A 22111-nucleotide genomic window follows, 5' to 3' on the forward strand; every position below is an offset into this window, starting at 1 on the left:
AGGCTATTTTCATGAATGTCATCACAGTAAGGAAGGTAGAAGTGTGGCTCCTATCCTAGGGAAACTTTCATTAATACATTATCTTTCTCCAGCTCTACAACCGCATTAGGTATTTAGGTATTGACTATGGCACAGGTACTTGCATGGGTAAAAACCTCAATGACATCATCTTTAGTACTCAATTTGCAAACTGGAAAATGACTGTAATTTAAATCCCATGAAAATTTTCTTCCTTGGCAACACAGTTCACGGTTAGATCCGGTAGGTAGTTCAATATAAAATGTCTTGTTAAGAGGAGTGAAAGCAGTTAATACCATGGTACAGAAACTATGCTAAGGTTTTAGGAAGTGTAATGAAACATTAAAAGGAGCTGTAGTGAAACTATAGCTTGATCACACATCAGTCTCTAATGCATTTCTAACACTTGCTGCAAATTTAAAACTTACAAAAAATTTTACTGAAGGTCACACAGAAGGGACATAGCAAGGTTATTTCCCCTGTGTCCTAAAAAGATATACATACTGAATAAGGACTTGAAGTGTAAAAGAAATCTTACTGATAATGATTTAAGTTCTCAATATTCTATATCCTTAAGACTTTCCATAGATTTACAAAGATGTTAAACAAAGAATAAATCCGAATGATACAACTCTTGGCATAACTTTCTGAAGGTGCACCCTGAAGGCTTACTCTGAAGTAAACTCTGTCAGTTGTGAGAACTGCTGAATAGTGATCTAAATAGAAATTATTCTGGAAACACTGCCAGAGGTTAAATGAGAAGCAATCACAGAGGATCTCAAATTTATCATTTGAAAAAATCTTTCTATATTGTTTTCACTGAAATTAGAAAGAACAAGCTTAACAGTTATTGATTTATTAATACTACGGCTAGAGTCAAGTCCTAAAACTTTAGCGCTAGACAGAGTCCTTCCAAATCTGCAGCCAGTCTGCTATTCAGACTGATTTCCTACCAGCTTTCTTCTCTTCCTGCATGGCCTTTCACCATGTCACCCATTCAGAACCAACTATCACTTTACGCACTTCCATAATTCCATATATTTGTGTGTGTGTACGTTGTTGTCTCTAAGTGTACAATTCTTTTGAAGCTTAAAAATGGTGAACTGCTGTTCATTCTTTCAAACCCAGCTCTGAGAAATCTCCCCTGACAGCACAAGATAGCCATCCCTTCCTTGTTTGTACTATAGCAATTTGCAGTATTCTATTAGGCTGGGAGCCATTCTAAATGTCTTTCATATGAGAACTGACATTTTCCTATCAGAGGTACATCTAAGATGATAAATTCTTTCTATTAAGGTAGTAACCCACTTCACCTGCACTTCGAAGTCACCGACACGTCTCTGTCCCATTATCCGCTATATCCTGTGTTCCATTATCTCTATGACACGATAAAGGAAAAGGGAAGTTCAAGATAAATTCCATTACATATTCCTGCCAATTTTTTGTGCAGACCCCCCCCCCTTTGCTACCACCACCACCACTCTCAACCAGCAGCAAAGAGGAAGTTCAGGGGCAAGGTAGATCATGTGACACAGTTGGAGATGAACTTAACACACGTTGGTTACATTATAAAACCTAAATATTGGGAATGAGGCACCAAATTTGGCAGCTTTGCTGCAGCTGTGAGACTTCTGGCAAGAAAATGAAATACAACAGGATCATCTTTAAGAAGCCATGCATAAAGTTAAAACGCAGACTAGAAGGTGACATGACCAATAACCATCATAGCTACCCAGAATTCAGGGATAGGAGTAAGCACTCACTAGCAGGCCACAGAAAATAGCTGTAACTCAGTGATAGCATTTTGGAGAGAAATCAACCCTGAGACTGTAAGACTTCTCACAAACTCTGTTGTCACATATTGTGTTACAATGTAATTATTTCTCAATTAACCTTCCATAAACAATTCCAAATTTTTGAGATTATAAATATAATCTAATTATTTTAATTTTGAATCACCAACACATTAAACAATAACTGATAAAAAGATTTTAATGAAAACTTGGAATAATTAAAACAGGAACACAGCTAGTTTTTAAAAACAGATATCCGGCAGTTATTTAATGAGGAACTCATTATAATCCAGACTGCTCTTCTTCATAGGTGAAGAGGAAATTCAAATAAAAATTAAGTTCCTAACCCCAATGTTAGGTCAATTATTGTGGAGTGGTGTTGAAAGAGGAAATGTTAAAACATAACTTTTGCATTAGCAGAGCTTGTGAAATTAATATAGAAACCCAATCAAAAGTCCATCATGTAGGCATTAATTGGTTTAACAAATATTTGAGAAACTGCATTTTATTTAGAAAAATTAGGCATTTGGAACATAAAGTATTTTATATTCTTCAAGTGAGCATTATTTCTATAATGTTATGTTACTTCTATATCTTATAGAAAATGATAAAATATTGTTAAATTTAAAACTTCAATGGTAAGTTATATTTTATAGTCTTATTTTATAAATGTTTATAAATATATGACATATTTTACCTTATTTTTAAAATCTGCTTATAAAATATATAGCACATAATCCACAATTTTATTCTACATATATTCTAAATATACATTGACACTTCCTATTTTCCTTCTTAGTCATTTTCCCTTTTTTAAATTACTTCCCTTTTTTTTTTTCTCACATACTTTCGGTGGGGTTCAAATTAGTACAGTCTTCCAGAGGGCAGTTTCTGAAGCCTTGTATGTATGCCTTGACCCAATTATCCTGCCTTTGGGAATTTATCCCAAGCATGTTACTAAGGATAAAGTCAAGGGTGTGTGGGAATATTCAGTTCCACCAGTGAACACACACTCCGTCCTCTCAGAACTGTCAGTGGGGATCACAGAGTCGCAGTGGGGCTGGTGCTTGCTTGGGATGCAGCAGCACAACAGCTGAATTGTTGTTGAAGATAGTTGCAGCTGCAGGGCCTGTTCTCTGTGTGGTCCCAGTCATCCATTAACAAGGCTTTCCTCTTGTATCTGACCCAGCCGAAGGAAAGAAATTTGCTTTCCAGCTCTGCAGAGTGCTAGAAAAGCAGTGGTGTATCCACATTCACACTGAATCTGGTTTTTTTTTTTTGAAACAAGAATTCATGTTTAGCCCAGCAGGTTAGCCAAATTCTTTAAGGATCCAGCTTAAAGCATAGACTTAGTAGAATGCACAATTTCTGTATGGAAGCGAGGGGTTCTGCCTGTACTTTCTTGGATTCCCATGCTAAACATGCCAAAGCCTCGCTGTTTGGCTTATCTCTGGAGGTAATGAGTGAGCAACTTCAATCTCTGCGTTATTATAGAAAGTATTTTATTCAGAGAGGACATTCTCACAATAAATCACCTCTCTTTTCAGCACCTCAAAGGAGTGATATGACAGTGTGCAGAGAAACAAAGTAATTTTCCTGATTTCAGACTCCAAAGTAAAATGTCATAGGGCTCTTTTATTTAGTCAAAAGATATGGGGTTTTAAGACGGAAAGATTTTGCTTTTCTTCCCATCTCTCAAAGCTAATAAAGGTTTTCTCAGGTTTAGAGAATGAAGGAGAACTATCAGGGAATTGCTGAGAATGTAGATGTCAGTGAAATGGCCCAAAGTTCCTGTGCTTTGCATTCTTTCCCCAGCTCCATGGAGAGACAGTGTGTAGGCAGAGAGATTTCATGACTCAGAGCAGTAAAGAAAGAAGATTAATTCTTTCACTTCCCTCCAACATCACACAGAAGTGTCAGTGGAGATGCCAAACCCAAAGTGGTTTTGGTTGATCAGTGCTTAAGATCAGGACAGGTGATGGAAGGTTCAACATAAGCGGACACGGACATGAGACAACCAGAGACTGGTGTAACCCACACACGCCTCTGTGCCATGTAAGCCCTCCAGCATTTAGATTTGACTCCAAGGTGAAGGGGGTTGGGCTAAACTAAGTCTCAGCTACTCCAGCAGAAAAGGGTTTTAAGTTTATGATAAGTCCTCTTCTACCTTTTCCAACAGGTACTATGACTACGTAATTAAAACTGTCCCTTTTCTGTCTGACTTCCTTTGCTCACAGTGCATGAGCAATCACTTTTCTTCCATCCTTTCCTTCAATATCTTTAGTAGCTGAAAAAAGATGAGTTACTTTTGGTGGTTCAATGAATAACACTGAAATTGGTCCTGCCTACACAGATTCTAAACGGGCTTGGTGTCTGCTCTTCAAGATTGCACAATCTTGTTTGAGTGTATTACTGATGTCATTTAGATTGATTACTTTTGCTGTCATCTTTTCTCCAACCTTCCAGAGGATATTCAAAAAGCCTGATTTGTCTTTTGATTTCTTCTTTGACCCACTAGCTGTTTTTGCTAAGAGACTAGAATTTAAATGTTCTCACCAAGGGAAAAAATAAAAGATAAATACGTGACATGATGGATTTGTTAACAACAACAACAAAACCTGGCTAATGAGGTGCTCCTATTCTTAACGTTCTCAACAGTCTCTTCTAAACTACTTAAGAGTCAATCAGAGCCAACAGTTTTTTACTAGAGAAGAACAAGAGTCCCACAGTGACTAGGCCTCTAAGAAGTCTTTATCACTTCTTTCTCTGAAATTACTTTTGCGTGCTCTTGTGGTTCTACTCTAGTCCAGGGGCTTTGAAAAATTTTGTCTATAACTTCCACAGTATATTCAGTAGATACTAAAAAAAAAGAAAAAAGAAAAGAGGAAAGAAAGAAAATAATGAAACAATGCCTTCACTATGTAATAACTTTTAATAATGTATATTCTATTCTATTATTTTTTCAATCTCATTTTAAAATAACAGTCATTACTGGAATGACCATAAATATTAATTTTCTCAGAAAAATGCTGGTATACATCTGTTGACAAACTGTTACTGTTAGTAGCGTCTCATTTCTCTCTCAAAATTGTCTCTTGTTGTGTAATGAATTTAGTGGACCTAGTCAAGGACCACTAAATTGGTTTCTCAACCCACTAATAGTTGTAACCCAAATATGTGAGTGTCTTCCTCCTGCATCTGAGCTCTGCTTCGCAGAAAATAACTCCAAATTCTCATAATTTACCATCCACCACTCTGTTATAGACTGAACAAAGTTTCATTATTTTCTGAAAAGTTTAACTCATTTATTGGCGACATGCACAGGGCTGGGCTATCAGCAGGTCCTTGATACCATGTGATTCTTACAAACTTGGATTGCAGTGTCATTAAATTATCAGGATGTACATAAACTCTGTTTATTAATTTTTAAAGAAATTCAATGCTAAAGTGATAATGTATTAAAAATCACCTTATACATCCTATAATTTATTTGCATTATCTTTGAAATTGCTTTGAAACTAATCTCTTGAATAAAACCATAAAATTTGCAATTTCACTCTTGAGGCAAATGCTCTAGGCTGGCTAAACAAATCCCTATTCACAACAGTCACAGGTCCGTCTCTTCATTTTTCTCTCATTATTGGGCCAACTTTGGGCCGCAGTTTTGGTCTATAATATATAAGCAGAAGTCCTTACAAAAAAAAAAAAAGTATTTTTTTTTTTTTTTTAACCAATTCGTCCTCTGCATTTTACTCAATGTTCTTCTTTCTGTCAGGAATAAAAGTGGCAAAGGCATGGCTTCCACTATGTAATCATAATACAGCAAATGTCAAGAGGAAGATCTACACACTAGGAATGAGTGACCAGAAGAAGAACCTTTGTTCCTTTGTAATACTGGATTGCTTACTGTGCAAAACAAAGACACTTCTCTATCTCTTTAAACCACTATAGTAGGATTTTATGCTACCCGCAGAATATAAAATGCCTATAGATATTTTTATACCAGAAGTGGATGTTGCAAGTGACAGAACCTAAAATGTGACTTATCTGACAGGGGAGGGAAGTAACTGGATAGTGTGTACCCCATAATCCCAGCCTGAGAAATAAGTAAACCTGGTTTAGAGGTGACCAAATATTGGACAAAATGTTTGCTTGCTGTACCTTGTGAAACAGAACACTCATCTTCTGTGATGTTCGGGGAATCTGTGCTGTGACTTATTATTCCCAGAAAATCCTTACAAGAGAACAATGTATTCAAACTAGAGCTAGCCATCTCATTTACACACACACATACCTTCCCTCATTTAAAAAAAAAAAAAAAAGAATTTGTAAATATTTTAAGATAAGAATAATTGCAGTACACTGATATTCTTCAAATCAACAGACTCTGATATCATAATTAATTGACACCAATTACTGAGGTAATTCTTAATAAGGATACACAGTGCAAATGATAAGAGCTTTGAAGAATCACCCAAACATGATTGCCAAATGTACAAATCTTTTTGGTCATATCCTCTGTACTTCTGTTTGAGATTTTACTCCAGGAATCACAGAACAAAAGGTTCCAAAGGGAGTGGGGGGAGGGAATGCTGTTTCAGTAAATATTTCCTAGAGATACTCCTTACAAAGAGCTTTGGGGACACATTCAACTTCAGGAAACACCACCTACTCTCCCTGTATCTGTAAAGAAACTTTAACAGGAGGAAACCCAGTTCCTAAAAAAAAGAGAAGGAAGTTTAACTGACTTCCAAAGGAATTCTGAGATTCATGCCCTGGCCTTAGGAGGTGGTTTTCTCAGGTACCTTTGACACAGAGCACTGTTCTGGAGGAAGTATCCAGTTTCTAACACTGGATCATGCAATATCCGCCCCCAAGGTAAAGTGATACATATCTATATCTATATCTCTATGTATGTATATACACACACATACATACACATCTTTTTCATATATATTTTTTCATATATATATTCTGTTGCTGTTGTTTGGTTGTTTGTTCATTTAAGCAGTACTCTGGAAATGTAAGAAGGACTTGAGAAAGGAGCTGCCCTGGTCACACAGGTAGAGAGGTTCCATTAACAATGCAGACTCTTCCAATTACCTATAGCAAAAATCTAGTAAAACAGGGACAAAGAGGCAGAAACAGGAGAGGCAGGATACACAGGAAATTTATAGGAGATGGGAAGAGGCGCAAAGTAATGTTCACTTCCACTTTTAGTCTTCTAAAAAGAAGCAATGTACACCACAGCTTGTGCCCTGTATCCCAAAATAAAACTCAGAAGAGTTTAAATTGAAGGGCAGCTTTCCTAGAACAGGAAAACAGAGGCATGGTGTAAGGCATTCCAAGGATACAGAGGGCATGATCTAGTTTGCTATTTAATAAGCTAACTGAAGTACTAATTATGAGAAAATGTATTAAATCAGAAATAAACTCTACTGATCAATGCATTTGTATTTGTGTGTGTGTGTGTGTGTGTATTATCTTTAGAGGAAGTGTCGTGTGTAAAAATTGGGGAGATATTTAGAATTTAACTGAATGATTAGAATTAGATTAACAGGACTTTGTCTATAACATGGCTCATCAACTGGTTCTTTAAATACATTAGAATGCTAACAAGGGGAAGGTTGCACAGTTTTGATAATCTGGCTATATAAGAATTAAGGAAGAACAGAGATGGCACTTAAGAGGTGCTTGTGCAGAGCACAATGAAAAGTGTTTGATTTGAGGATAAAATGAAATTCACTGTATATGAAATTTGCAAACAAAGCAAGTAAATCTCCCACTCATTGAATTGTGTATTTCTGCCAGCACCAACTGAAGCAAACTTTGGAACCAAAGGTGCCATTCTAGTGAATTCTTTGAATCGACTTGGCTTACTAGTGATTTTTGAAGCAACTGATTTCTCTCCAAGTTCTCTGGCACAATTAGCCTGGTTAGAGTTTACTCTAAGTGTAGAAATGCAAGACAACATCCAATCCTGCTACTGGGCAGGAAATATGGGCTTTGTTAAGCCAGAAAAGTTTTAGGAAGGAAAAACAAAACAAACAAATTCACTCTTGAAAGATTCCAACATAGTAGACATGGCAAAAGTCAAATGGCTAGAAAAGGTAATTAGGTCCCTAACAATACTAACTCAAGGCAAAAGGGAGTTTAATTATTGAACAACAGGTACATTACTAACAATGGGGAATGCATCTGATTCTGGCTTGGTTGCCCCATGTAGATCTCAAAACAGAGATACCTAAACACTGTGGCATAATAAAGTGCTTTGAGGAACAATGGCAAATGTGAGGGGTCATAAAAGTGATATATTCTTTGAACCTAAGCATGGGTTTCCTTTGAGCCTCTACATAGATTTGAGTCTGACACAATCCAGAGTGAAGAACTGTCCACTGACTTCCTAGGGCTAAGCTTAAGTAGTGAATCCATGTGGCTTCCAGAAACAGCTACAGCACAAACTGAATATACTCCAGTTTACTCCACAACTGTCTTCAAAAGTAAACCGAACTGTGAATCCTTTGGTTCAAGGGAGCTATGATTTCTTAGCCATTTTGTAGGGAGCTAATAGTCTTAAGTATGAGCTACCAGACTTCATGCTTATATGACAGGAGATATAATGCATCACTAAATTTTTAATATTTTGTGAAACAGTACATACCACTTTCCTGGAAAAAACAAAATCAAAAGCTGGGATTTGGGTGTTTAGGGGCAAGAATCTACACAGAAAAAGAGGGAAAGTCAGAAAGGAAGGGCATGGCTGAAGAATACATTGGAGGGCTGAAACCTTTATAGGAAAAGTGACCAAATTTAATTCTATGGGAAGGAACGATTAGGAAACTATTAAAACTATTAAAAACAGTATATCTAATTTTCAGATTTAAGTCTTACGTAGCAATATAATATCCTTCTAATTGAAATCTTTAAAGCTAGCCTTGATTTGAGTCATGTTTTAAGGAGGGAAGGGATCAAAGTGGTATCCAACAGGCTGTCATGATGCAGAAAAGAGAAAGAATATATCTGAGGTAAAAAGGAAAATGGACATTTAGAATCTTATCATCAACCTTGAGACAAAAATCCTTAAGGGGAACACTGCTTTGCATCCGCTGCCCAGAGTATCCCCTAGAGACATTGACAGGACTGCTATGCTTTCCACCATATGGGAGTGAGGCCAATTTTCTAAATCTTAAATTACTGGATGGCCTTAAGTAGCTGGAGAGTTTCGGATTATTAGGAAGAAAGACATAAGTTACATTTGTATTACCCACCTTAGAAGTATTTTCTTTTAAGAATTTTTGAAATGGTAAGAAGAAAAACATATTTCACAAGTTGAGTAGGTGAAAATTATAGAAAATAAGTTTATCTGCTAATCCCTAAGACTCTAAGTAGATGTCCTAAAAAGGGCACAGAGAGGTGAACTGTAAATAAAAGTAGTTTCAGGTCAATCAAATTAAATATTCACATTAAAGAGAATTTAAATGACTAATTTGTAGGTTATCCGTTCTTTTAAACAGACACTGCTAATTTGTCTTTTCAATATACACTGACTATAAAGATGCATATGGAAAGTTTCCCATTCTTGAACAATTTGTTGTACAGAATAAGAAACAGATACATATGCAAATGATTACAATAAAAAGTTCTAAGTGTTTCAGTAATGATGGACATGTAGGACTTGGAAACACCTAGGGAAGAGCAACTAATGCTTAACTGAGGTATCAATAAACCACTCATATAAGAGCAGGGTCTTGAAAGTGAAGTGGAAATTTCCTAAGAAAGTAGACCGGAAGGAATTCAGAGGGAACAATGTGTGCCAAGAGCTAAGAAACCTGTAGGACCATGACACTTCCAGGGAGTAGAAAATAATTTAGTATCAGGAGGGAGCAGTGGTGAAAGATGATCTTGGAAATACAGGTTGAAACCAGTTTACTTAGGTCTTTGAGGATCTGGCTAGGAAGTGGGCTATACTCTTGGACCACTGAAGTTTTAAGTGGTAAGATGGGCATGATGCATTACAAAAGTATATTCCAGCCAAAAGTGTGCCTAAACACTGTACTGATCAGGAAAGACAAAGGAATAAACAGCCCTCAAGAATTCAGTGGATTAAAGTCCCATGATTTTATCTCTTGCTCATCTAACATGCCCTAGTGGGAGTTTAGGACAGCAGGGCAGCTCTCCTCCAAACTATCATGTAGAGGCTTAGGCTCTTTCTATCTTGGGACTCTGCCTTCTTCTGAGGTCCTGTTCTCTTCTGCATCCAGCTGGTACAAGCAGAAAAGAGAGTATGAAGGAGACACAATTACCCTCCCAAAATGTCCAACCAGGAATTGGCACAGATCACTTCCATTGATTTGAATATAGTCATGATGTCACACCATTACAAAATAGACTAGACCATTACAAAATAGACTATGCATGCCCAAAGTAAAAAGTTATGAGGTGCAGCTCAAATCCAAATGTCTTACAAATAATTTAAAAAGATCTATAGCTTCCTACTAAAGATATTGCATGATTAATGTGCTAACTATTGAGAACACTACAACATGGAATATTGAAGATACATATGTGAATTTGGTAGCAATAAACAGGAAAAAGCTTGACAACTCTACCCTTGCTGTACTTGGGAAAAGGAGCATTTTCAGTCAAGTATTTGCTTAAAATGCAGTATACAGATCATTTAAAACATTTCCCCAAATGGCGCTTTCATCTACTTACCTCTGAAGGGGCTCTTGTGGCCCAGCACTAACTTAAAACAAGCAGGGCACACTTACAGACTAGGGATGACTCAAGACAGACAAAGATAAGACAGCATATGATTCCACAAGCAGTGAACAAAATGGGCATATCTTGTTTGTGAAAATCAGTGTTTTTTAGTTGAACCTGAACACTTGGGCTAAAAAAGGAACCATCTGATATTCTAGAGAGAGTATGTGAAATGATGAGAATAGTTTAAAAAGGATAAGGAAGAGTAATCTTTTGAAAGAATTTCAAAATAATGTGTATGCGGAGGATACAAAATTCTCCTGACCTGAATAGACACAGGGAAGAAAGGAATTTTCCTATGGACTCTTTGAGCCATGGAAAATATTTATGAAACAACTTAGATACACTGGATATGGGGGACAGACTTCACGCTAGTGACCTAAACAAAACCAGCTTCCTTCCCCTTCTCATCTTAATTCACCACAGTCATGATGTTACTAGCTACCCATGGTTAGTATCTGTAGCAACCTTCCCTGAGGCACTATAAGTTTGGGGGAATATACATAGATCCCACATTTAATTAATATTAAATTAATAGTATATTCATTAATGCTGTTTAATATTAAAATAGAGATTTTTAAAAACACAACTCTACTGTGGAGCAAAAAATGCCACTGTTTTAAGTCTCCCATTTTTTTTCTCACTTATTTACCACAGTAACTTGTACCTTGGCTCACTTTACTACAATTCATTCTATATGTTGTTTCCAGGGTAAATATCCTAAAGTGCAATGCTGATCATTTCACTGCCTGGAATAAAACTTTTCAATGGTTCTGTATTTCCTACAGGCTATATACTCCCTTGCATGTCACGCATTCTCCTTTATCATCCAAATCCTGCCTACCTTTTCATTTTTACTCTTAAGACTTTCCCATTGTCATATTATGCCCAAATTATGCTGAAACTTCCTCAAATAGGCCACATTTTTTCTACTTCCATATGATTATACAGTCCTTTAAATGTTCTACTTAATTTTTATCTACATTAATACCTACTTCAATATTTATTTCAAATACTCCATTTCCTTTCACTGTTCTTCATCGTCTGCGTAAGCTGCCCATTCTTGATACTCCCAGACTGTCAAGGCATATCTCTTTCGTTGATCTCTTTAATGCTGTTATAAGCACTCGTTTATCTATCAATCTCCCACATTAACTTTTATGATCTTTGGAAATGCGGCCTGCATCTGTTTTCTTCCTGCTTTTTTATAATCCCTGTGTCTGGTACTGTAATTGATACCCAGTACATACTTGGTAAGTGTTTGCTGAATGATTTATGTGCAGTGTTGTGGACACAGAGATCATGAAAGTAATTGCTGCTCAGCTGTAAACAAAGAGCCTCCGACTAACCTCCTTCAGAGGTTCCCTTCACCACAATGAGCCATCACACCCAGGAGAGTATGCTTCTGAGTGTGGCTTTTATCCAATGACTCATGAAGCTGCTGGTATAAAGGCCTAGCCATTAGGCCTAATGTGGGATACCTGGTGGACCATGTATGTTCCTCCATGATGATGGCTGAAGCTTGTTGGGCCTACAGTGCTTTAGGACTTTTCAGTCTACTCAATACTTCCATGGCTGATGCTTTAGAAAAGAATTAAAAGGCCCAATGGAAGACACCCCACAGAATTATGTCCAGGAGATGGCCTATGATGCACCATTTACTGAAACCTTAAGGAATACGCTGGTGAAGGGGCACTGGCATAATACAAAAGTCAACAGTGGCCCTCTTCTTGTAGTGGGAAAAGTCATTGTAGAATTCGACTACCTAATCAAAATGGGCACAACAGGATCCCAAAACAATAAAGGCAAGGTACAATGCTTAACTGCCAGAAGTCAAGTAGACTAAAATTTCATAATGAGTAACAGGTTCAAATTGCAGACAAGGAGTAATGACCCACAGAAAATTATGGAAATGGTTAAAAGAACTTAGTGTCCCTAGGGAAAATATAAATGGGCAGCCAATAAGGACACCATTCAGCTTCTACCTTAAGAAAAAAAAAATTAAGGCTCGATTACCAAGCAGCTGAGGGGAGTTAAACCTCCCACCCCTCCCCCCCAGAAAAAGGTCACAAACTCCTGCCAGTTTTCAGACACAGAACCCACTGCCTGAAGATTCAGCTGGGCCCACTGGAGGAAGGACCCTGCAACACTACAGAAAGTACTTTGATAAAAATTCTATAAGTGCTTCCCCAAAGATTCCTACAATTATCTACTTAGATAAATGTACATCAGTGAATGGGAAATCTCCAGTCACACTGAAGAATGTTACATAAAAGGTTGACATTGATACCCATTAATGTGATGCATCATTATGCCCCTCTCCTTACTCCTCTCTGCCCTGATATGAGAGTGGGAGCATGTGATGGGCAGGTAAAAAATGAAGTCCTGGTTAAGATCCAGATTATTTTGGTTCCAGTGAGTCCAAAGACCTACCTAATTTTAATTTTCCTGTTCCCCAACTATATAATTGGGATTGGCATACATAACAGTTTGTGCAAGCCTAACACTGGGCCTAGGCCTATAGGTTAACAGCTATTATACAGAAGGCCAGATAGCAACCATTAAAACTACCCCCTAACCTAAGCAAGATAATAATTCAAAAACAGTATCAAATCCCAAGGGGATGGAAAAAAAATAACTCCATTCTTAAAGATTCAAAATACACAAGAGTAGTGGCTTCCATTTAGTTCAACAGCCAAACTGGGCCACAGAAGCAAAAAGTGGCTAGTTCACTGGAAATCTTGGTAAAACACATGCGCTTCGACAGATGGGGACAGAACCTACAAATATTCAGTGGTCTTCCACTTCAGTAAAATTTTTAGGAATTTAGTGATCACTGGCATGCCAGAACATATGTTCCAAATTAAAAGACAAATAATTGACTATGCTAACACATATATATGGAATCTAAGGAAAAAAAAAAAAAAAAGGTCATGAAGAACCTAGTGGCAAGATGGGAATAAAGACACAGACCTACTAAAGAATGGACTTGAGGATATGGGGAGGGGGAGGGGTGAGATGTGACAGGGTGAGAGAGTGTCATGGACATATATACACTACCAAATGTAAAATAGATAGCTAGTGGGAAGCAGCCGCATAGCACAGGGAGATCAGCTCGGTGCTTTGTGACCACCTAGAGGGGTGGGATAGGGAGGGTGGGAGGGAGGGAGATGCAAGAGGGAAGAGATATGGGAACATATGTATATGTATAACTGATTCACTTTGTTTTAAAGCAGAAACTAACACACCATTGTAAAGCAATTATACTTCAATAAAGATGTAAAAAAAAAAAAAAAAAGACAAATAATTGCAGCATGTACCTCCAACCACAATGAAAGAAATATATTACCTGGTAGGCTTCTTTAGGTTCTAGAGGAATACACTCCACATCTGGGAATACTGTCCAGGGCCATATACTATGTGACACAATGCTACTAGCTTTGAGTGTGGCCCAAAATAGGAAAGGGCTCTACAGCAGATCCAGGCTGTAATGTGAGCTGTCATACATTCCGACAGACCTTATGGCATTAGAGGTGGTAGTGGTGGTGGAGAAAAATATCTCATGGAACCTACGGGAAACGCTAGTGGAAGAATCATAATAAAGGTCTCTGGGGCTCTGGAGCAAGGCCATTCCATCTACAACGCACACGCCTTTTGAGGAAAAAATTCCGGCGTGCTTCTGGTGGAGGAGTGCCTGATGATGGGATAGCAAGGGACCATGAGACTGAACTATCCCCATGAGCTGGATCCTGTCAGATGGGCCAAGTCTAAAGATTTTCAGGTACATGAACAAGCAATCCATCATATTAAAGTTGTACCTCTGTGATCAATTATGATTAGAGCTAGAGGTCATAAATAAGCTGCATGAACAAACAGCTCAGATCTGCATATCACCCACCACTGTTGCACCAGTTTCTCAGGCCACACCTCTGGTATATAAGGAATCCTGTTTGAAGAGTGATGAAGTAAAAAGTGACACTTTCTTTACGGATGTGCCAAGTATAAGCAACATCTTCACTGAAGCTTTCTTCAGGAGTGGACTGGAAAATTAATGATGAATGAAATTTTTCCCAATGGACAGCTTCATGCTGTCCATACAACCAACCATTCTGTTGTAAAGAAAGAAAAGTGGCCTAAGATTAGAATTTATATGGTCTCATGGGCTGTGGCAAATGGCCTGGCTGGTCAGGACCCTGGGAAAAGAAAGTATGGAACGGGTCCATGGTATGAACCTATGGCAGACATAAGGGAGTGGGAACAAAGTGCGAAGACCTTTGTATGGATGCACATCTTAAAGCATGTACCACAGAAGAGACACTAATTAACAAGCAGACAGAACACTCAGCTAGTTGATGTCAGGCAGCCTAAGTCATCAGCCACACTACTGTTGGCATGCTGTATACAAAAGAGAGTGGTCACATTGGGAGAGATGGAGACTACTCATGGGACCAACAATATGAGTTCCTATTCACTGAGGGTCATTTATATATATCTGATACTGAATGTTCAATCTGCCAGCAATAAGAGACGTGCTTAGTCCCCAGTATGACACTATTCCTCAAGGAGAACAACTGGCCAGTTGGTGGAAAATTATATATTATAGCCCTTTTAACCTGGAAAGGCCAAATATTTGTTCTACCAAAAAGAGATAAATACTGAGGATATGCATTTTCCCAACTGCTGTGTTGACCCAGCTACCACCATGACCTGGGGGCTTATAGTTTGGTTGATTCACTTGCATGAAATACCATGCAATATTGTACCAAACCAGAGGAATCAACTTATAGCAAAGGGGATATGGGAGTAAGCCAAGTTACATGGGGTCTACTGGTTGTATCAAATACCATACCACCCTTTTTTTTTTTTTGTCAGCCTGATAGAGGAACGGTATGGTCTCCTGAATATGCAGTTGAAGTATCAGCTTGAAGATGCTATTACACAAGAATTAGGCACCATCCTTAGGATGCAGTATATACAGTGAATCAAAACCTTTATATGCTGCTGTGCTGCCAATGGGAAAAAGACTTGGATCCCTATAGTTCTGTCTACGCAGTGCTAGATGCCCAGGTCTCTACCTCTGGCATCACAGAACTCAGCAAAAGTCATATTGGGCACTTTGATGAGCCGTTATATTCCAGAGCTCCTTGCAGGATTATCCTGCAATATAACTGCAGGCTAGAGATGTTGATCTCTAATAAATATCTTGCATGTCAAACTCCATCTCAATCTCTGGTGCTGGAAAACTCAACTGGCAACAAGCAGTATTAAAATGTAATTGCTGGGCTTCCCTGGTGGCGCAGTGGTGGAGAATCTGCCTGCCAATGCAGGGGACACGGGCTCGAGCCCTGGTCTGGGAAGATCCCACATGCCGCGGAGCAGCTGGGCCCGTGAGCCACAACTACTGAGCCTGCGCGCCTGAAGCCTGTGCTCCGCAACAAGAGAGGCCGCGATAGTGAGAGGCCCGCGCACCGCGATGAAGAGTGGCCCCCGCTTGCCGCAACTAGAGAAAGCCCTCGCATAGAAACGAAGACCCAACACAGCCAAAAATAAATATAAATTTTAAAAAATGTAATTGCTATACCACATATGCAATGTATATCAAAGCTTTCTTTAGAGATACATTTTATGGATATATCACAGTTGGAATCTCCTTTAACTTTTACAATAACTCCCTGTTTGGAGCTTTCCTAGCCTGATAAGAAGCAGGGCAAATGGCACTTTAGTGCATTTAAAAAGAAAAGTGACACAAATATGTCAGATTTCTAAAGATGATACATAATTAGCTTCTACTCGGTTGTCATGTGACTAGCCCAGAAAAGTTGGAATCTCAATTATGCTAGCCATGTATTATTCACTATTTAATACATTAACAATACATGAGGAGGATTGAAAATGATGGAATATAATTTCATCAAAATTGCTCTATGAGAGGGTGGAGGAGGAGGAGGAGGAGGAAGAAGAAATGGACGAGGATGAGGAAACCTTATATGGAAATGCAAATATATCTGGATGAAAAATCAAACACCCATACTCTATGTGTGTCATCTATCATTAATGTTTACTACCCTGTGCACGTCTGTGAACGAAGACTCGTGCAGAACCTTGAAGTTGCTGGAGAAAATTAACATTTCTTACATTCCAAATTTAGCCTAATGTTAATCAAATACTAACCTTGGCATCTGTCGTTTGCTGTTTTTTCAAAAATCCTAACAATGCAAATCTAGTACCTATTCTAACAATACCATGTTTTTTTACGACTAATATCATTTCAACAACAAAATCTATAATATAGATTATAAAATCCAGAGTTTAGAAGTTGAGGGTTATAACCATCACACCTGGATTAAAACGTATTAGAATTTTCCATAAGGTACCCTTCTGCGAAGATATAGGCTCGTCTGTAAAACATGTGCACTAAACAGTAAAATAGCAAAATACCAAAGAGGCAACAGTCTATTTAACCCCAGCTGTTGCACTGGAGGCATTTTTTTTTTTTAATTTTTAAAAAAAATTTTGTTGGGAGGGGAGGTATTACCTTAAGAGCAGGAATGCAACAAAAACAAATGCTACAATTACCATGTGAAGGGTGGTCCAGTGTGCTGCTTAAATATAATTTATTCTCAATTAATTATTTATAATCATGTTCTCGAATGTTCAGAGAAACGAGGCTCAGGGAATTAAAGTAACTTACCCAAACTCACAAAGCTGGACAGGAGAAGTGCTGGAAGTAACTCCTATGCCTGCGGCTCTGCTTCACCAGGTTAATACGTCCTGCGTGGAGGCCGTTCTCCAAAACCGCTGGAAAACTGAGAAGAGAAAAGTCACTCGCCCAACAAACAAGCCCGGAATACGTACGCTTACACCTACGTCTACGTCACGTTACGTCACGCCACGCCACGTCACGTCACGTCTCATCTACGACGGGTACCTCACGTCACGTCTCCTCTAGCGCCTCCTCTACGTCCATAGCTCCACCTACGTAGATATACTGACGTAGATGTTGTCTTACTGCTTGTCTGGGAGACGCTTTATTTAAGACAATTTGTGGAAAGTATTTTCAGAGAAAAATTGTTAAGGAGAATAGTGTCTTCTAACTACATAGCATATACTTAGGTGTTCTAGTAGTAAGTAGAAGGAGAAGGAGCTAGGAAAAATGATAAAAAGTTTGAAATTCGTAGTGCTGAAGGAGACTGAACTTGGATCAACTGGCAAGTTTTCGAGCCTTTGTCGGTAAGTATAATATCAGAAGAGAGAGTGATGTTTGGCACTGTGGGAAATAGAAATGCACGTTGCACGGAAGAGCTCAAACAGAACAGTTAGAGAACGAAATCTGGATGGAATCTGGACGATCCATTTTCTGACCGTTTCACCAATGCACTCATGTCGGAAAACTGCTTGTAAGCACCAGGGGCACACATAGAATTATGAAGACTTTAATAGTTTGCTCTGTGTGTGGTTTTACCATAGCATACTGAGATTTATAAAGGAGGATTCTGATTTCCCTTTTTACCTAAGAAATTTTTGATTACAGGAACCTGTTTTGTGTTAAGAAACAACTGAAAAACCTAGCCGAAACCAAAATTTACAATAGTCACCTCCTTAGGCATTATACTGAACATACAAGATAAGCATAAACAAATCTTCCAACAAAAGAGTGTCTCAATACGCATTTGTTGTTGCTCTGGGTGGTTTGAAAGTGACTAAACTAATGATGATAATGTTAATAATAGATACCATTTTAGTAGTTACCAAATATATTACTTGTCTTTGAGATATAAAAGTAATTTTACGAAGTGAAATGGTATTAACTTATGTTTAAAGATGAGGAAATAGGTTCAGAAAGGTTAAGTGATTTTTTTTAAGAAAACGCACATGACTAATGGCAGGCCCTTCAGTTCTAGTTCTCATGCAGTCTGTTGCAGCATACTGCCTTTCTCTCTTTGAAGAAAAAAATAATTAGCAGGAAATATACTCTTTTCATAATGACCCAATAATCCAGAAAGAACAAATGCTTATCATAGTGTAAGACTCATCTTTGAGTGAAGAGGAGCTATTTTAAATAACAACAACAAAAAAGCCCCTTCAGTTCATAGTAGTAGTACTACTTTGGAGACAGCTGGTATAAGTGAAGAGCAGTATGGTAAATGTATTCAGCCCTGAAATAGCCTCTGATACTGCTCAGCTAACTTTTAATGGGTCTTGCAGCTTAGGCTGCTCTTTGCAAACCACTGAGGGTGCAGTCCTGCTGCCCTTGCATTTCTTTTATGCTCACATAACTCCCATTAACATTGCTCAAAGTTCAGGGTACCAGGAACTAAGGGCAATTTTTCTCTGCTTCCTCAATTCTCCAAAGCTTTGCAGGCATAGACATTTAGCAGCACTTTCTCAATAAGAAGGGGATATTTTGCACAGAAATAAGAAAGCTGCAGGGAAGCCGTTGCTTACTGTAGGGAACCTCTGTGTGCAGAACCACATGACACACGGTTCTGGTAGGGCACCAGCTGCTTGGAACCACCTCAGGGCTGTATGCTACGGGAAGAGAACTCCCACTGGCTGCGTGTACACCTGATTGGCTGTATGTCAGCAATGCCTTCCAGCCCAGCAGTTCCTTTTCTAGTATTCACCAGATGCAATTAGCAGAATCAGAAGGAAGCAACTTAAAATCTGCCAAAATAGGCCAGTAACCTCATTGTTTGCCCATTAGTAATCACAGCATATATGTTTAGAGCAACAAAAGTCCTATGAAAATTATACAAAAGCATCCCTTCCCTCCTAAGTTTTGCCATAGTTCCTCATTTTGTAAACATCGTATATAAAATCTCATAAAAAAGGGGAGCCATTTCCAATTGAGATCTGTTTCTATATACAACTTACAAAAGTCATAAGTTCCCTTTGAAAACTAATAATTGGAGAAGCCCAGGATATTAATATTAATATAAACTACAGCTTGTAGGTTAAGATGTACACATGTCTTTCCTATTTCCTCAACTTGCACTTTATCCTAATATTTTTCCTGTGAATAATGATCCATAGATAGATTTTCTTAGATAAACTAAATCATGTACGGGGGTCCCCTACATACGAACCTTCAAGTTGCAAACTTTCAAAGATGTGAATGTACCTTCAGGCATGAGTGAAATTGCAGCTTGCCCTCTCTCTCCTATTGGTGATGATCCTTCAGCTCTACCATCTCCCACCTCCTCTCCCTCCTCCAGTCAGTAACTCTTCTTGCCTGTTCACTCGATGTCAACGCCTGTATGCCAGCTGTTGTACTGTACTTTTCAAGATAATGTACTGTAAGATTAAAAATGTTTTCTTTATTTTTTGTGTTTGTTTTTTATGTACTATTTGTGTAAAAAGTATTATAAACCTATTATAGTACAGTATTATTTAGTCAATTGTGTTAGTTGGGTACCTAGGCTAACTTTGTTGGACTTATGAACAAATTTGGACTTACGAACGCCCTCTCGGAACGGAACTCATTCATATGTAGGGGACTTAGTGTATTAAATACACTCAGTATTGTTATCTAAAAGGATGCAACACCCCTTAAAGGATGTAAACAAAACTTCACACTTAAAGCAAAATGTTGCACCTTAATTGATATTTCTGATGAATATGCTGCCTTTGAGATTTGGACTGACACGTGCATTCAACATATTTATTGTTTTCTTCTTTTTTGGCATGCAGATGTCAAAGTCTTACTAGCTAAAATGTAAATTCTGTTTCAAAGCAGAAGCAGTTGAAGAGCTTTTTAAACCTTCCTGATACACAAATTAAGACATAAGGAAGAGGCTAGAGTAAAAGAGGCAAATGGAGAGAGTACAGGTGTGTTTTTCATCACATTGCCAGAAAAAAATGCAGTTTTTCTTCACTGATTCTTCCTTTGCTTTACTTTTTTTTTTTAAACAGTGCAACATATGTTATGGTTAATCATATATAAGCCACTGGGAGAGTAAATGCTGTCACAATAATTAATGGTTTAACTCAGTCTGAGTATTTTCAGTATTAATAACCAAAATGAGACTTTTGTGTTAGTGTGAGCAGGAACATATGTTGCTTATTGCATTTTGTCTCTTAGAAATAAAAACGGTGAGCCTGCTCATTCTTCCTGGGTTTTGGTCAGTGGCTTAAGATTAGAAGCAAGCCAGAGGAATACCATCAACATCCTGTGTTCCAGTATGGATTGGTGCAGTATGCTGCCATTCTAATAGGCTTCAAACCTTACCTTTTTTGCCTCTATTCTTCAGATGGTTCAGGATAGTATAAGGGATTTCAGATATAATGAATAGTGCTTTTCATCAAACAAACATTAAGCAAACAAACAAAACTTGAGTAATAATCATCAAAGCAACTTTCGCCTATGTTTCTAGGTTTGTATCAAGAGCCCTCTTCAAAAGAATTCAACATCAAATTGTAATGTTCTTTCCTGATAGTAAAGGGATTTCTTATTATTTAAATCTGCTTTCTGTTCACCAGTCTTATAGAATGATCATCTAACAGTATAAAAAATATTTTTATTCCCCACATAAATGTAGACTATTGTTTACCCATTATGGTCTTTTTTTGTTCATGTTGATTATTTATTTAGGTTTTTTGTTGTTATTGTTCTGTTTTAAAATAGGGCCCTCATATTTTAGTGTAGCCTCATGGTTATACGGAGATTTTGATTGAAAGAAAACAATAGATAAAAGAGAGTTTGGCTACCACTCATCATTCAACCAAAAAGGTAAAATGATTCCCACCTGAAAAGAAAAAGATAGTTTCTGAAAATGCCTCCCAGAGGAGGAATAGACCCAGAAAAAAGCAATGTGCTCATTTTAGCTAATTTTATTTTTATTTAAATTAGGAAGGAAATATCAAAAGAAAATTCTTTTGATAATGAAATGATGAAAGCAGCAACGAGTTTAAAAAATAATGAAAGAACGAATACCCCAGGAAGAAAATATTGGTAAATTGATGAGAGTGATTGAGCTATCACTGCAATTATTGTAACAACCTTGAAGCAATGATGTGATTCATTTAGAATAATCCCATGTGAGCTAGAGCTGTGTTCCTAGCTGCTGTTACACACTGAGTGGCCTGAATCTAGTTGAGTCCCAGGAAAATAAGATTAAAACCAAAAATATCCATTTTGTAACAATACATGCAACATGGATGAATATATTGTATGTAAACACAACCATAACAATATAATTATGCTCATGTTAAATGTTACATGCAAAATGTTTGTTCTATTTAGTGAGTCTAGTTATTCCACGTTAATATTTCATTATCTTTATAGATAAAGGTTTTTTTTTGATTTAAAAATCCTCATTCGATCATTTTTGCCAAGTAAGGTACATAAGCTATCACAAGTGCCTTAAGCAGGACAGTGTTAATTGAACTCAGTCATTTAAGAATCTCTTACAAAATAGTACCCAAAGTTGAAATATTCAAAAACTTTAAACTCTTTTATATTTGTATTTTAGAAAAAAACATCATCTAGGTTATTAACCTCTGCATACTTTTTTTACTTATGAAGATATAATTTTCAC

This window comes from Eschrichtius robustus, chromosome 10 (assembly GCF_028021215.1).
Source record: "Eschrichtius robustus isolate mEscRob2 chromosome 10, mEscRob2.pri, whole genome shotgun sequence".
Taxonomy (NCBI): domain Eukaryota; kingdom Metazoa; phylum Chordata; class Mammalia; order Artiodactyla; family Eschrichtiidae; genus Eschrichtius; species Eschrichtius robustus.